Source organism: Hetaerina americana, unplaced genomic scaffold, assembly GCF_022747635.1.
Source record: "Hetaerina americana unplaced genomic scaffold, ioHetAmer1.1.p SCAF_62, whole genome shotgun sequence".
In the NCBI taxonomy this organism is placed as follows: domain Eukaryota; kingdom Metazoa; phylum Arthropoda; class Insecta; order Odonata; family Calopterygidae; genus Hetaerina; species Hetaerina americana.
The window spans coordinates 2,442,087-2,458,617 of NW_027287228.1; the positions used below are offsets into that span (position 1 = coordinate 2,442,087).

Below are 16,531 nucleotides of genomic sequence, written 5' to 3' on the forward strand. Positions count from 1 at the left end.
CCGATAACGATTTAACTTTGCTGTACAACGCACCGATTTCACCCTTCCTCTGCAGACTTTCCATATCCTCGCACTGCGTCTTCCACCAAGTTTCTTTTGCTTTATTTGTCGTACGGCTCAATTTACAACTATTTGTACTTCATTTTGCCTAACTCTGTGTATACATCTATATATATATAAAGGAGAGTGTTTGTTTGTATGTATGTAATTTGTTTACTTTTTTGCTGTCATAGAAACAATATTTTTCCAACTATGCCAGCAGGATACTTTTGCAAGAACGCTATTGTATTCAGAATTGCCGAGATATTATACGTGGAATACATCAAGGAAAGTCTTTTGTAGAAGAAAAATAGGCAACTTTGATCCTGAGAAAAATATTAATTCATGTGACGCATTGGGCCGAGTCTACGCAGTCCATCCTAACAACGCCGAATGTTATTTTTTAAGAATGCTTCTACATACCATTAGAGGACCTCGCTCATTTGCAGAATTAAGAACGGTAAACGGAGAAATATGTGAGACATTCAGAGAAGCTTGCCAGAATTTAGGGTTGCTAGAAGGAGATCAACACTGGGATGACTCATTGCGAGAGGCCAGCTTGATTTCTCTTCCAGGACAAATCCGAATTTTGTTTGCCATCATATTAACCTCCTGTAATCCATCTAACCCAAAAACATTATGGGAAATATATAAAGAATAAATGAGTGAGGATATACTGGCTAAAGTTCGAAGTGAAAATCCTACATTGGATATTACGTTTAACTCCGACATTTTTAATAAAACTTTGATTATTTTGGAGGAAAAGTGTATCACCATGGTTAACAAGACTTTAGTGGAACTCGGTCTTTTTGCAACTGTACAAGATCAACAGGGTGTATTTTATCCAGATTATATACGGGAAACTAGCTACAATGTCTTAGACTTAGAAGCATACATCGCGGATAAAAAGCCTCTTCTTAATGAAGATCAGAAATTCGCGTACGAAACAATAATGGATCAAGTAGATAAACAAGAAGGAGGTATCATTTTTCTTGATGCTGCTGGTGGCACGGGAAAAACATTTTTAATTAATTTAGTTCTCGCTGAAATCAGGTTTCATGGAGAAATTGCTCTAGCCGTTGCATCTTCAGGTATTGCAGCGACATTAATGGAAGGAGGAAGAGAGGAAACTGCAGTTTAATGGGAGGAGCTCTGATACTCCTGTGTGGAGACTTCCGTCAAACTCTGCCTGTCATTCCAAAATCGACTCCAGCCGATGAAATTTGTGCCTGTTTAAAACATTCTGTTCTATGGAATCATGTCCAAGAAATTAGCCTTAAACAAAACATGCGAATCCTCTTAAGAGATGGGAATGCTCAAAATTTTGCAAATAAACTTTTGGAGATTGGAGAAGATAGATTAGTTATTGAAGCATCTGGTATGATAAAATTGTCATCAGATTTATGTGTATCGGTGAAAACTGTCCGCGATATGATACAAGCAGTCTATCCTAACTTTAATCAAAATTATAAAAATTTAGAATGGTTGCGAGGAAGAGCCATTCTTGCTCCTAAGAACGATGATGTTAATGAAATTAGCAAGGAGATACTAGCCATGCTGCCAGGAGACGTGATTGAATATAAATCGGTTGATACCGTAGTGGATGCTGACGAAGCCATCAATTATCCAAAGGAATTCCTAAATTCACTTGATCCAGCTGGATTGCCACAACATCGCCTTATACTTAAAGTAGGATCTCCAATCATTTTATTGCGAAATTTAGATCCATCAAAACTCTGCAATGGGACACGATTGTGTGTGACAAAATTAATGAAAAATATAATCCAGCCAGTCATTTTAACTGGAAAAGGAAAAGGTGAAATAATTTTTATTCCACGGATACCTCTAATCCCAACTGATCTTCCCTTCAACTTTAAAAGATTAGTTTCCAGTCCGGCTAGCTTTTTCAATTACCATTAATAAATCACAGGGACAGTCTTTAAAGTTTTGTGGTGTTGATCTAGGATCGCCATGTTTTAGCCACGGGCAACTTTATGTTGCTTGCTCCAGAGTAGGTTCGCCTAAAAATTTATATATTCTTTCTCCTGGATATGAACAAAAAATGTAGTTTATAAACAGGTGTTAAATAAAAAAGATTCTTAACTTTGTATGAAGTAGTGTATTATTGTACTTTATAATTTGTTGTTTTTATTTATGTAGTATATTTATATTATTGTTTCTCCCTAACCCGTGCAAAGCCGGGTATTCAGCTAGTATATATATACTACCTTGATCAAAAAGTTCCCGGAATAACCACCGTGTGGCGCTCCCATCGTTCCGATTTGAGTTCTGTTTTTTTTGTTAAATTGGTACATCTGTTGTTGATATTCCCTTTAAATCTTAGTGTCATAACTTGACATTTGCAAAAGTTACGTAGCCAAGAGTACATCTATCTCTGTGTGTGTTGGCGATTTTTTACAATTTCAGAAATGGATTTAAATTTGCAACAACGAACTTGTATTAAATTTTGCGTAAAAAACGGATTTAGTGGCGCACGGACGTTGGAAATGTTGGAAAAGTGTTTCGGCAACGATTCTCTAAAAAAAACGGTCGTTTACCAGTGGCACGAGCGGTTCAGAAGTGGTCGTGAGTCAATCGAAGATGATGAACGCAGTGGCAGACCATCGACATCGAAAGTCGGTGAAAAAATTGATAAAGTAAAAGAAATGTTGGTCAATAACCGCAAATTAACCATCAGAGAAATAGCGGAGGACTTGAACATTGCCTATGGATCCGCCCAAGACATTGTGGTTAATGATTTGGGTTTCCGTCGTGTAGCAGCAAAGTTGGTGCCAAAAGACCTCAATTTCATGCAAAAAAGAGACCGTGTTGACGTCGCAAAAGACATGATTTGCGAGGCTGAATCCGATCCCACATTCATCAAAAGGATCATTACTGGAGACGAGACGTGGGTTTATGAGTACGACACGCAATCCAGACATCAGGCAAGTGAATGGCGTTCACCAAATGAGCCGAGACCAAAAAAACCACGTCGTTTTCAGTCAAAAAAGAAGGCAATGCTGACGGTTTTCATGGATTACAACGGTGTAGTGCATCATGAATTTTTGCCAGAAGGCCAGACAGTAAACAAAGAGTATTATTTGGGCGTTATGAGACGTTTGCATGAAGCAATTCGCCGAAAGAGACCAGAAATGTGGGCAGAAAACTCGTGGATTTTGCACCATGATAACGCACCGTCGCACAGTGCTATCATTATTCGTAATTTTTTGACGAAAAATGCAACAAATACCATCCAACAGCCACCGAATTCACCTGATTTGGCTCCCTGTGACTTCTTTCTGTTCAATCGAGTTAAAAAACCATTACGGGGAACGCGTTTTAGCAGCCGAGAGGAAGTAATGGAAAAATCGCAGGAAGCACTGATGGACATACCGAAAACCGAATATAAAAAATGTTTCGAGGATTGGATCAAGCGCTGGCATAAGTGTGTTGCAGTCGATGGGGATTACTTTGAAGGGGACAATATAGATTTAGATGAATAAACTTGTATTTTTAATTTTCTGAATAAATTCCGGGAAATTTTTGATCAAGGTAGTATATGTATTTTGTGTTTGAATGTTTGTATATGTATATATTTCGCGCTTGGATGGTAGAACACAAAAATGTTAATGTAGAACACGTAACACATCTAAGAAAATATAAAGTTTTGGCCTTATTCGGGTCAGACTTGAAGTTCTCGGACTGGGGAATACGGAGTTTGGCGTGGGTAGGGGAGGTTTAGGGTTTTCTGGGGTGGGGAATGAAGATGGTGGTTAAGGGTGGGAATTTTAATGGATCGGAAATGTAGTATATATGAGGATTCACGAGTATATATTCTCCACCTCTTTTTTGGTGGGTGAATCGGGGACTAATGTTTGGATGGTGAGGGCAAAATACTGGTCGAATGAAAGGTTGTGGGAGTTAGTGTATGAAGGCCTAGGGAGAGAAGAGAGTGAGGCAGAATTGCAGGATTAGCGGTTGTTATTCATTTGAATGGATAAGGGGGCAATGCATTCGCCTATGTAAAATGAAGTTCATTGTTATCATGACAAAAGATAGATATTGTATTTGGAGAGGCAATTAGCGTGGGAATGAGGTGATGGGGCAATGAGGGGATGTGGGGAGAGGGTAGCAGAACTAATAAGTAGACAGGTTTTATATCTGGCGTGGTTGTAAATAAGTGCAGACATATATATGTGTGTGGGTTTTATGGTGATTTTTATTGAGATATCACACTTTGTATTTATTGTCTTCACTGAGAAAATATTCAGTTTTTGAAGAGGATGCAGTTGTTCATTGCCTATGAGAGGCGGAAGAGTTGCGTCCGAAAACCTTTCTTTTCCTGGAAATCGAGTGGCGAAATTTCTATATACCCTTATTTGGTCTCACAAGGTGTTCGTTTATATCCCCGTTGATATACTATTGATAACAATTTCCTCCTTCACTGATCGCAAAATTGCCACATTATCCGCAACTGAACTGCTTTGTCGCTATAGAGAATCATTCCCCGCCTCACCTCGTCAGGAAGATCTCCCGAATAAGCGAGATGAGCGAATGGATGGAGATTGAGATGTGCGCGGAATATATGCCTCGCTAATGAAAACTGCAACTGAAATTCACACTTGTTACCTTCGTTCGATATGGTATGACAACGAAACTAATTTCAAGGATGAGCTATTGTTATATAGAGTCTAAGGACATATTTCCTATGGTATCTGTTTAGTAGTAGCTCGGGGATTGTAGTAGAGGGGTCCGTCAAAAACGTACCCTAACCCGGTACATTACTACTGAATGTACCATCAAAGGACGAAACTGTCCCTGATTCAAGGTTTCCTATTCTGAACAGACGACACTACCCCACATTTGCTTAATAAATGACTTTCTTAACCCCATCCCATCCCCTTGGGGCCTCCCTTGTCATTATGTTGTTACATACGTTTTATAAACGTAATGGTTGTATGCATACGCATTTGCAAATCATATTTGACCTGTCGACCCAGGTACGACGCACTTATTGGTTTTTGTATCAAGTGCTGCTTCAAAAAGAGTAAAAATGTGGTCCCTAAAATATTTACTCAAGTGTTCGAAATTACTTATATTTTCGTTCTGTAATAAAAATCTTTCGGAACACTCTAATTGAAAACCATATCAACGTTTGGATTTCGCGAATCACGCCTTTTACTATTTGGCCTGCGCAAGTTTTTGGCTTTACGTATGAGGTGGATTAATTTAATTGTCATTTTATCTCCTTAATATTCCACTATTGATTTGATAGTTTAGAATGGTTTGGAATCATGATCCTGTATAACTTGTGCCGATGTCGCGAATCAAGCTTTCATAGAACGGGTTCCGTTCCCCTCTTATTGGTATGCGCAGAGGAAATATTTTCGCGTAATAGCCTTCAATGGACGAGAGTGCCGAGGTGACGGAAATTATCAGTAATCATACGAGATTAGATGAGTGTATGTCAGTAGATATATCTGGATATTTATTGGACAGGGTTTCAATTGCACGCGTTTGGCGATTGTGTATATATATACACACACACACGCACACCTGCTCCTTACCTCTAATCGCGGCTTTTTAAAAAAACAACATTCACTCTCATTCGGTGTAAAAGTTTCATTTGATTATTTTCACCGCAAACTCTCTCCCTCTCTTCGCACAGATTTTTTCTCGCGGACGGCGATCATCCCCCAACGAACGCCCTTGATCCCTTTCGCCTCCGAGGATCGCCTTCGATCTTTTGATTTCTTAACCGAGAGGTTTTGTTTGCGATGTCAAATAATCAGTCCAATTCTTTCTTTAGCCTTTGTCTTCGCCCAACTCGTTTAGATCTGGTTTTAGGATAAACATAAAAACCCTTTTTAAACCTTGACCTCTTTTTATGGGAATCAATCTTCAAAACATTCATTTTTAATCGAAGAGTTTGAACGTAAAATGAAGTAAGCTTCCTGAAGCTATACAAGACTATTAAAAGAATGACGCAGTGCATTATGGTCTTCTGAGAAGACGGAATGAGATGTAATAGCCATGAATAGAATGAAATTCCATAATTATCAACTGAATATTTATGAATTAAATGCAGTGACATTCGGGTCGAACTTATTTCGAGCCTCGCACCGCCACGGTTGCATGAAGTTACCCTTTTAGTCCCCAAGACCCCAAGTGTTCAAACATCGATCGCTGCTCCATTAGTCTCTTGTTTCGTTTTCCTGAGGATTACTCAACTCGACGTATTGCCTTCCCTTCCCTTTGAATCCAGCTCAAAAATATTACGATCATGACATCATTTACTGCAACGAATATGAAGGTGGTCCCAGAAGTACCCGACCCAAAAGGGAAAACAAAAATTTTGGAAAAAATGTATTTATTTTTCAATATAATCTCCCTTCAGCTCTATACACTTTTGCCAGCGATATTTAATAAAATCGATACCTTTTTAATAATAAGAAATGTCTTGATCCTCAAAATAGCCATTAACTAAAGCCGACATTACTTCTTCACGGGTGGAAAATCTTTGACCACCGAGCCATTTCTTCAAGTTTGCCAATACAGAAAATAATCCGAGGGGGCTAAATCTGGCGAATAGGGTGCAGGAAGTAGCAATTCAAACTTAAATTCATGTGTTTTGGCCATTGCAATAACGGATTTGCGAGCTGGTGCATTGTCTTGATGAAATAACACTCTCTTCTTAGCCAAATGCGGCCGCTTTTGCGCGATTTCTTCGCTCAAACGTAGAAATAAGTTAGTATAATACTCGCCGTTAATAGTTTCTCCTTATTCAAGATAGTCAATAAAAATTGTCCCACGGACATCCCAAAAACACCGACGCCATGACCTTGCCTGCAGATGAAACGGTCTTCGCCTTCTTTGGAGGCGGTTCTCCCTTTTGAATCCATTGTTTTGATTGTTCTTTTGTCTCGGGTGTAAAGTAATGGACCCATGTCTCATCAATGGTTAAGAAGTAGCAGTAGTATTTAGCGGAAGGAGGCAACCGAGAGCTGAGGTCATTTGCGCCATTAGGGATTGACAGGAAAGGATGAAGGGTGGAGAGAAACCCGGCGTCGGCATTAGCCTACTCTAAACGAAAGGCGCCGAGGGTCACGCAGTTTAACGCCCCATCCGACGGACGGCGTACTCACTCAAAGTGCCCTCCACAAAGCACCTCAAGTAGGGATCGAGATACCACTGAAAAATATTCAACACCGCCGGGATTTGAACCCGTGCCCTCAGGGTGGGAAGGCAGTACGATAGCCACCGCACCATCTAGAACCCTATGGTTAACAAACAACACAAAAGTTCTGCTTTGTTGCTGTGGAGCTTTGCTAAATACTCAGTTGAAACATCTTCACGAGACTGGCTTTGCTCGAGTGTGAGCACCCACCTTGCACACAGCCCTCCCATGTCCAAATGTTCAGTTACTATGCGATGTACCGCACATTTTGAAATGCCTAGTATGTCTGCTAGCTTGCTAGATCACTTTCAGTCGACGATCATCCAGTATCACTTTGTGGATTTTCCTCACCGTTTCTGGAGTGGTCACCTCATTTGGTCGACCAATGCGATGCTCGTCTTGACAGCCCGTACGACCTCGTTTAAACTTTGCTACCCAATATTTCACTGCTGTAAACGAGGGAGCAGACTCACCCAGAGTAGAATTCAGTTCAGTTTTTTTATTGGTCGGGCTGAGGCCTTTCAAGTAATTTTCTCCATTTTCACAAATTCACTGAAAACGTTCACTATCGATGACTGCCAAACAAATACTAAACAACGTGGCATCTTCAAACTTTAACCATGGGCTTTGCAGATTGCGTAATTTCTAATACAGAGATATTTGTCAAGCAACTACCACCATCTGTAGGTCAGACCGGGTACTTCCGGGACTACCCTCGTATCTTCCTAGATCTCATCACAAGATTTTATAGTTATCACATGCCGTGTTTCCATGCTACCAATGCTCAAAAAACAAACCTCGATGAACAGAATTAATAAAAAAGATGAATTAATTCCGTTTAGGCAAGATGTCATCTTCTGTTTTCTGTATTGAACAATTTTAATTGCTTTCACGAGTGATGTCTCTGATTTTCAGTTTGTCGTGTAAGATGTGGCCTATTCCTACCCCTCAAGGGCCATCCGCAGTGATTCCACAATTAAATGCCGTTGCGTCGACAAAAATACTCCGTATTTAGCTCAATGCGATATCTTAAAGAGAAAACGGCATGGAAAAAAAATATTGCAGCTCATGAGTAAGGCATGGATGCCGCAGTTTTCTTTATCCACAACTGTATTCAATCGTTGCATACTTTTATATAACTGCGGAACGAGATCATACGAGAGTGCAAGAAAGCAAAGGGAGAATGGCTGGGAAGCTGCTGCGAGGAAATTAAATATAAAAAAAGATAGAGGGAAACAGCTAGATGGCTTATAAACTAGTGAAGAGGCGAATTGGGGAAAGAAAAACAAAATCGCAAAACATCCGAGCCGCAAATGGAAAAATACTAATGGATGATGACGACATTGGGAATAGATGGAATGAATACATTGAGGTAAAGCTCCCAAACCACTTGAAGATGGCTTAATTAAAGATGAAAGCATGATAGGTAAAGACAAACGGGGTCCGCAGATATTTAGAAGCGAATTCTCGAGAGCCGTGGCGGACCTGAGAAACAACAAGGCACGAGGAGTTGGTAAAATAAACGGAGAAATAATCAAGGCACTCGGGGTCAAAGCGAAGGATGCCCTCTCTGGAATAACCTACGACAGCGGGAAGATACCAGAAGACTTCGAGAAAAGTATAACGATTGCTATACTAAAGAAACTCAAAACAAGTACATGCGAAGAACAGAGACCATTGAGCCTGGTGATCCAAGAATCAAAGATCCTTACTCGGATAATTAGGCAAAGAATAGATGGACGGATAGAAGGAAACCTCTCAGAAAACCAATTCGGATTCCGAAAAAACCAAGGAGCAAGAGAGACAATTCTCAGCTTGAGAGTATTAACTGAAAAAATGAGATACCTAAATAAGCCATTATATGTGGCATTCGTGGACTTGGAGAAGGCCTTCGACGACGTCGAATGGAACAAGGTGTTCATGATACTAGAAGTGCATGGATGGGACTAAAACGACAGAATAATTGTCTATAACCTCTACAAGAATCAGGTAAAAATAATACAAACGAAAAATGGAAGAATAAATAGAAGCCAAAATCAACAAAGGAATACTGCAAGGGTGCCAACAAAATTCAATGTTTACCTGGGAGAGGCGATAAAAGAAACGCAAGAATTGGCTATCAAATGAGTCAAGGTAAATGGAGAAGAAATCAACATGGTCCGGTTTGCATCGCTGTAGTGGCGGACACGCGAGAGGACATGCAGGCAACTCTAAGTGCTATGGACCAAGTACTGAGGGAATATAATGTGAACATCAACAAGAAGTCAACTAAAATCCTTGCGTGCGGAAGAGAGAAGCTGAATGCAGGAATCACAATTCGAGGGATGAAACTAGAGCAAGTGGAATCCTTCATCTACATCTGGGCAGCAGCAGCAAAGCATAGGATGGAAGACGCTCGACCGACATCAAGCGAAGAATAGCCAAAGCTGAGAACGCATTCATGAAGGAGAGGCAATTACTATGTTCAAAGAACCTAAGGCTGGAAACAAGGAAGCGATTCGTCAAGACTAACGTGTGGAGCATGGCGCTCTATGGTTACGAGACTTGGAAAATATGAAAAGTGGACCAGCGAACGATAGAGGCATTTGAAACATGGTGCTGGAGGAGAATGCTGAATTGACTAAATGGAGAGACAAAGTGATGAACGAGGAAGATGTATGGATGATCAGAAGAGGATAGGACCATACGGAGAACTCTAGGACAAAGAAGAAATAGATGGATCAGACACATATTAAGGCACAATGGATTGATTAGGAATAAAAAACAAGGGAATATTCCACATGATACATACATATATATATATATATATATATATATTATATATATATATAATAATATAATAATAATAATATAACAATAATATAATAATATAATATAATAATATAATAATATAATTAATATAATAATAATATATATTTAATTTATATATTATATATATATATATATATATATATATAGTATATGCTTTCATAGACGTAACACGGAAGTGCCGAATAGTACAATACACAGTAACACATAATATAGAAACACAAAAAAAGAGAACACTCACACGTATTTTCTTGATATTTCGACGGAAACAATCCGTCTTCCTCTGAAGATGTAGAAGTAATCATTACTTCTACATCTTCAGAGGAAGACGGATTGTTTCCGTCGAAATATCAAGAAAATACGTGTGAGTGTTCTCTTTTTTTGTGTTTCTATATTATGTGTTACTGTGTATTATATATATATATATATATATATATATATATATATATATATATATATATATATATATATATAATTTATAAGGTAATCTTCCTGATAGATACTACGAATCAGTGCATATAGAGTCTTCCTACCACACTTTCGGAAACCTTTTAGTAGCTCCGCATAAATGTTTTCCACCCCCACGGCCCCCCTATCTTCCTCTACGTCTTGCTCCTTTTCTGTCTAACCTTGTTGGTCTAAGTTATTTACTATTGAGTTCTTCTATGTGTTCCTTCCTGTTCTTTTCTGTGTCAACTATTATCTTACCTGCCTTATCTCTAACCGCTAGCATAGATCTTTTCTTCTTACTTTTCGATAAACATTTAACTTTGCTGTACAGTGCAATAATTTCACCCTTCCTCTGTAAACTTTCCATATCCTCAAACTGCGTCTTCCAGCATGCTTCTTTTACTCTATTTGTTGCCCGCCTCAATTTATTGTTTAATTCTTTTTCATTTTGCATAACTCAGTATTTACATTCTTCCATTTTCTCCGCTCATCCATATTTGTTATCATCTTATCCGTGATCCATGGTTTCCTAGTCCTTTTCGCGTTAATGGTTCCAAGAATGTCTTTTGCGGCTTTCGATAACCCTTTCTCGATACACTCCCATTTTTATTCGATGGTACTCTTTACCATCGTCCATGATTTTCTCTACAGCCAATTGATACTCCTTCCTTTTCAAACCATTTAATGCTTCTACATTTAATTTTCTAACCCGCCGGCCCTACCTTATCTTTTTGAAACGGACGCTACATTTCATAACAATTAAATTGTTGTCAGAGCCTGCATCCGCTCCCGGGAAGCTGGGCGAATTTATCACACTGTTCTGAAACCATTGTCTAACCAGAATATTATCTAGCTAATACCTTCCTGAGTCACCTGGCATTTTCCATGTATACCTGCGTCTTTTGTGGTGTTTAAACCAAGTGTTGGTGATGACTAGCCCCTATCTCCTGCAGAACTCAACTGCTTACTCCCCGCGGTCATTCCTCATGCCTAAACCGTAATCCCCCACCTCATCACCATCTCTTCCTTCACCTACCGTCGCATTCCAATCCCCCATCACTATCAAATGTTTCCCTGCGGGAACACACGCGATAATGTCCTCTTACTGATCGTATATCCCATCCAATTCTTTTTCCTTGTGATTGCGCGGTGGCATGTGAACCTGAATAATGACTAAGTTCGCTTTTTCTGTCTCTGTCGATGGTTCTGCTTTTATCTCTACTCGAAATATTCTACGTGTTGCCGTTCTATCTTAATGAAATATCTTTATTTCCTTTTTCCATCTTTCGCTTCATATTCTCTAATTTCCCTGTCCTCATCATTGTCCTAACATTCCACGTTCTTATTCTAACTAATTTGGTCTTCTTCTCCTTCGTCTTCTGTCCTGCTGCTTCCGGATTTCCCTTGCAAGGGTTTCGTGGGATGACGACCGCGGAAGCCTTGCCTCCCCCGCTGTCGGGCACGACACACGGACGATTGGCCCGAGTCCCGTAGTTGCCAGGACTCAAAATCTCTGTATTTTTCATCATATTTATCTTAGGAATGATAATTGAGGTGGTTCATGCTGCCATCCTCCAGAGTGTTTTTAACGTGAAACCATCACTCAATGTCCATACGTCATTGCAGCCGCCTCACTGAGTAACAGACTCTGCGCGGGCTGCTTTTGTCTGGCTCCTAACCTTCGACCTAACTGGCATGGGTGACCATACCAGGAGCAATTGTCATTGCACCTGTCAGTACAGCTCTAGGGGTCATCGGAACGCACAAGCCCTTCCACCACGTCAAGGTTTTATTCGTTGGGAGTTATATATATGTATATTGCTGGAATCTTTACAAAGATGGATAATGGTGGACAGCAAGGGGTATTTGAACTTAATTCAATGGATATATAGTTTATATCGTATATTTCCTTTTAAATGTCGAATTTGTAGGTTCGACGAAGGTTTTCCATGACACAGCACTGTGTTCCCTTCAAAGCAGCATTAAATGTTTATATAATTCATCATGTAGTAGACAACTTTAATGGAATGCGAGAAAGTAATCGAGAAAGCATGGGAGAACAGGAAACTTGCATTTGGGAAACTTCGATAATAACTGTAATAATTAGTATGTTATGCGAGGAATGAAGAAAAAGGCGAGCCTCGTAATGCGAGACCTTTGCCATTTTCCATTTCGAGAAATTGTTAAGCCTCCCTCAACGCCACTCGAAACTGGACAAATATTTCCTCATGCTCATGGAAATTGCCGATTTTGGTAATCTTCGAGCAAAATCCGAATATGGTTGACCGTGACAGCTTCTGAAACTGATTGAGATCAACCGCATTCACTAATATCACCAGGTGATGTGCAATTCCAATGAAGTCGTTAAAAAGGCATCTTACAAAACATCGGAACACTAAGTAAAGAGCAATAATTACTATTTATTTAACAAATTCCAAAGAAACTGCGGGAGATGCCGCAACAGTAACTTTTAACGGAGTCATCCGCTAATGTGCATTTCAATGCAACAATTTCAGATCGTAAAAATCATTCGCCTTGACTGGGACTACTATTTATTTCATTAAGATAAGCATAAATTGAATCCAAAATAGAAGGACAAGGATTAATCCAATGGCATTGCATGTATATATATATATATATATATATATACATGCACGCCACAGAGGCGTATATATATATATATATATATATATATATATATATATATATATATATATATATATATATATATATATATATACGCCTCTGTGGGTGTAGGTTTGAATGAATATACTGGTTTTGCATGTAGTTTTATTCTCTTTCACAGGTGGTGACCTAACTCCCCCAACCATACACTATTGCGGCGGCTTGACGGGTATTAGGAAGATGTAAGCGAATCCGGAAGAGATTCTGATTGAAAATAAAGATTAAGTTTGTAATTTCAAAGTGACATCTAATTTTTAAACGAGGAGAAATTTTTACTGTATGTTATTTGGGGGTTATATCTTAACTAAATGAATCAATTATTCGTTGGTGGTCTTAAAGGAATTTAAAAATCAATATGATAGCCTGAGTTATTTTTTAAAATTTCTATTAATGTCTGTTATTTTGAGTCATTGCGTTATTTGTTATTGATTTTGGATATAATTAAATTAAATACGGGTATTATAAAGATAAGAACGGAAGACGAAGAAGAGTGGTGATAATTCATAATGTGAATTTTGTCACTCATCAACAACAATTTCAACAACCGATTATCGACCGATTCAAGTCGTAGTTTCTCAATGTATGTATCGATATATCGACTCCAGCCTGCGCGACACTTCTTGAGCATTATCACGCGCACGTCTCACTTCCTTTCCTCTTGAGCTTAATTTTCATTTCCGGGAACCGAAAAATCGTCAGAGGGTCGTGAGGACGAGAACGGATGGGGGTTGATTGGGGCACGAGAGTCGGCTTCGTTCATTTGCCACTACCTGAATTAGAAAAGAGTCCGCGGAGCACCCTGGTGTCTCAGTGGCCCACATCTCAAGACGTCGACGTCCAATCCCTTCCCGAAGACACTTCAAAACGTCACTCTCCACACGTTCTCCCCTCGCGCCGCCGCTTGGATCGCCGTGGATTGTTTTCCGAGGCGTATCTTCGTCTCTCTCGATGCCGACGGCGATGCCCGACGTCGGAGGGCGCGCCCAGGACGTCGCCACGCCTTACCACTCCCGATGCTGCCGCCGTCTCTGAAATGCAAAAAAACACTCTTTGGCCGGTCCATCGATTGATTCATCGCCAGAGGCTTCGACACTTTTCGCGTCCGCGTCTTTCATCCGCCGCGTCGGGGATCGCGACGCATACCACACAGCCTCCAACAAAATCCACTCCACGTCAATAAATGAGAATCCCCACGGCAACGAAAAACGCAGCTTTGTTTATTCAGTGATGCTTGATGCACTGTGGACACAGTTCTGCGGCACCGAATCCGCCCCGCACTCCTTCGAAGCGGGCCACTTCGGTTTTGGAACGAAGTACGAGGCCGGTGACACCTCGCAATGCAATTATCATTGATAATAGGTTCGATCAGCGTGACCATCTAAACTGAATTGCGTGTAATTGAACGGTTACGTACCATGGAGTCACCAAATTACATCCTCTTCTTTTAGTACATAGGTGTGCCACATAAAACGGTACGCAAGGCGCATCTTAGTGCCCAAGTCGCGGTCATTTCAATAATTAATACTAGCTAGTTGAATATTTGATTACTCAGCACACTCTTAAGCAGTTAGTAAGGTTATTTTAGCGAACCATTGGATGTTGTCCATGAAATTTGCAACTGCTTTTTAAGTTGGCATAGGTGGTATGAATTATTTTTGCTTACATTATTATTTTAAATGTAATAATTTATGCGAATTGTTTAGTCCGATTTAAAACTGATCCTGCATTAAAAATTTAATACTAAGAATTTATTATGCCAAACTTCTGGTGATAAGAATGGATTTCTATTTAAAATCTATAATTTTATTTGAAATTTTATTCTTTTCTTGCTATGTACAGTGCCGACTTTAATCAAATCATTTCAATCATTAAAGATTCATGTTATGGTATTTCATCGAGGTGTGATTTTGGAATGACAAGTTGATGACGCCTGGGACTCTCATTCACTCTGGTTACACTTTTAGTTTAAAGTTCGACCTTACATTATGTGAAAATTCGTATAAAATAATGTAATTCTTTCGTGTTTCTTTAATTGAGAAAATATTTTATTCATACCTTGTTGCAATTATTTTACATTCTGCTTTTTGACATTTTTCTACCGGTTGCATTTTCATTTATTGTGTATTCATTAAAATGTTATTTTCTTATACGGGTGGTTACCTAACACCTCCCGCCATACGACCTTGCGGCGTATAATGAAGATGCACGTATATCTATCCGTAGACTACAATTGTGATCCGTGGGCCGGAGATGAGAAAGGATTGAGCTTTTTATTGTTTTGCCTTCAAATGTTATGCAAGAGACCGTCTTGCATAACATTTGATGTGGCTATTCCGCAACCAACCGTTTTATCTGCTCTTTTATTTTTGGATATTCGAATATCGCAAGTCGTATGCCGGAGAACGTTTTGAAAACATCGACGGAAATTCCCAAAATCGATGCAGTTTTAATATTTTCCCTAGTATAACCTATCAATTTTTTAAATTAAATTTGTTATTCTCTCCTTCTCAAGAGTATGGAATGTATTTTACTTGGTCATCACCTAAAGGGTATCTCTCAATTGTAACAAAATACCTGTAATTTTGCTTGCAACATTGCTGAATATATTCAGGGTTACAGTTAATATAAAATTAGACACATAGTCCAGAATACATTGAAGGTAAGGCGTTAAGGTATTTTAATGCATTCAGAAGCTATATTATTGGGACATTGCAATGCGTAATCTATTTTTTCTTGGGCTAATGCTAAATTGATCCTCAAGGGCCAAAAGGGATTCAGATAAATTTTGAGCTCTAAGGATGGCCGCTAGTTGTACTAATGATCATTACTGATGGCATGTACATGATCTATTTTATTCTTAGACGAAATGATTGAGATGCTTTCAAAATAATGCCTCTCTGCTGACATTGCGTTTCAAATGCCTTTTTCGGGTTATTCTCAAATTAACCGAACGGAGATAGCCAAGGGGGTCAAAGTATACAGGAATATTCTAATTGACATGGCTGAGGGCATAGTTTGATCCGGAAGTCATCCTTTTGCGAGGATAGGTGCCCCAGGCAAATACAGGCGTCGAAATAACGCATTTCTAAAATCTCTCTCTGTACATATATATTTATGTATGTATGTATATATAATAATAATAATAATAATTGGGCCCGTTCGAGCAGGATCGGGCAATCTATTGTTTCAATTTCGGTTTTTTTGGGGTGCCTTATGTTTAAACCCCAAATACAATTTCGTTAATTTTACAAAATACAAAATATGAGTTACATGCCATTCCTTTCCGTTACTCTCCCCGTTCTTACTTTATCTTTTGTTGATAAATCTTTCCAATATTTTCCTAATTGGTTTCTCATGTAGGTATTGCCCAAT

The 16,531-nt window shown here is 39.2% G+C and overlaps 1 protein-coding gene across 1 annotated transcript in view; it reads left to right on the plus strand.

Annotated features, from left to right (window-relative positions):
• The window catches only part of LOC139695718 (GDP-D-glucose phosphorylase 1), a 130,911-nt gene extending 117,525 nt beyond the window's left edge, over nucleotides 1-13,386 (plus strand). Inside the window, exon 8 of the mRNA XM_071594517.1 lies at nucleotides 13,281-13,386. The gene's annotated coding sequence lies outside the window, so the exon portion shown is untranslated. The remainder of the gene's footprint in view (nucleotides 1-13,280) is intronic.
• The last annotated feature ends 3,145 nt before the right edge of the window (nucleotides 13,387-16,531 follow it).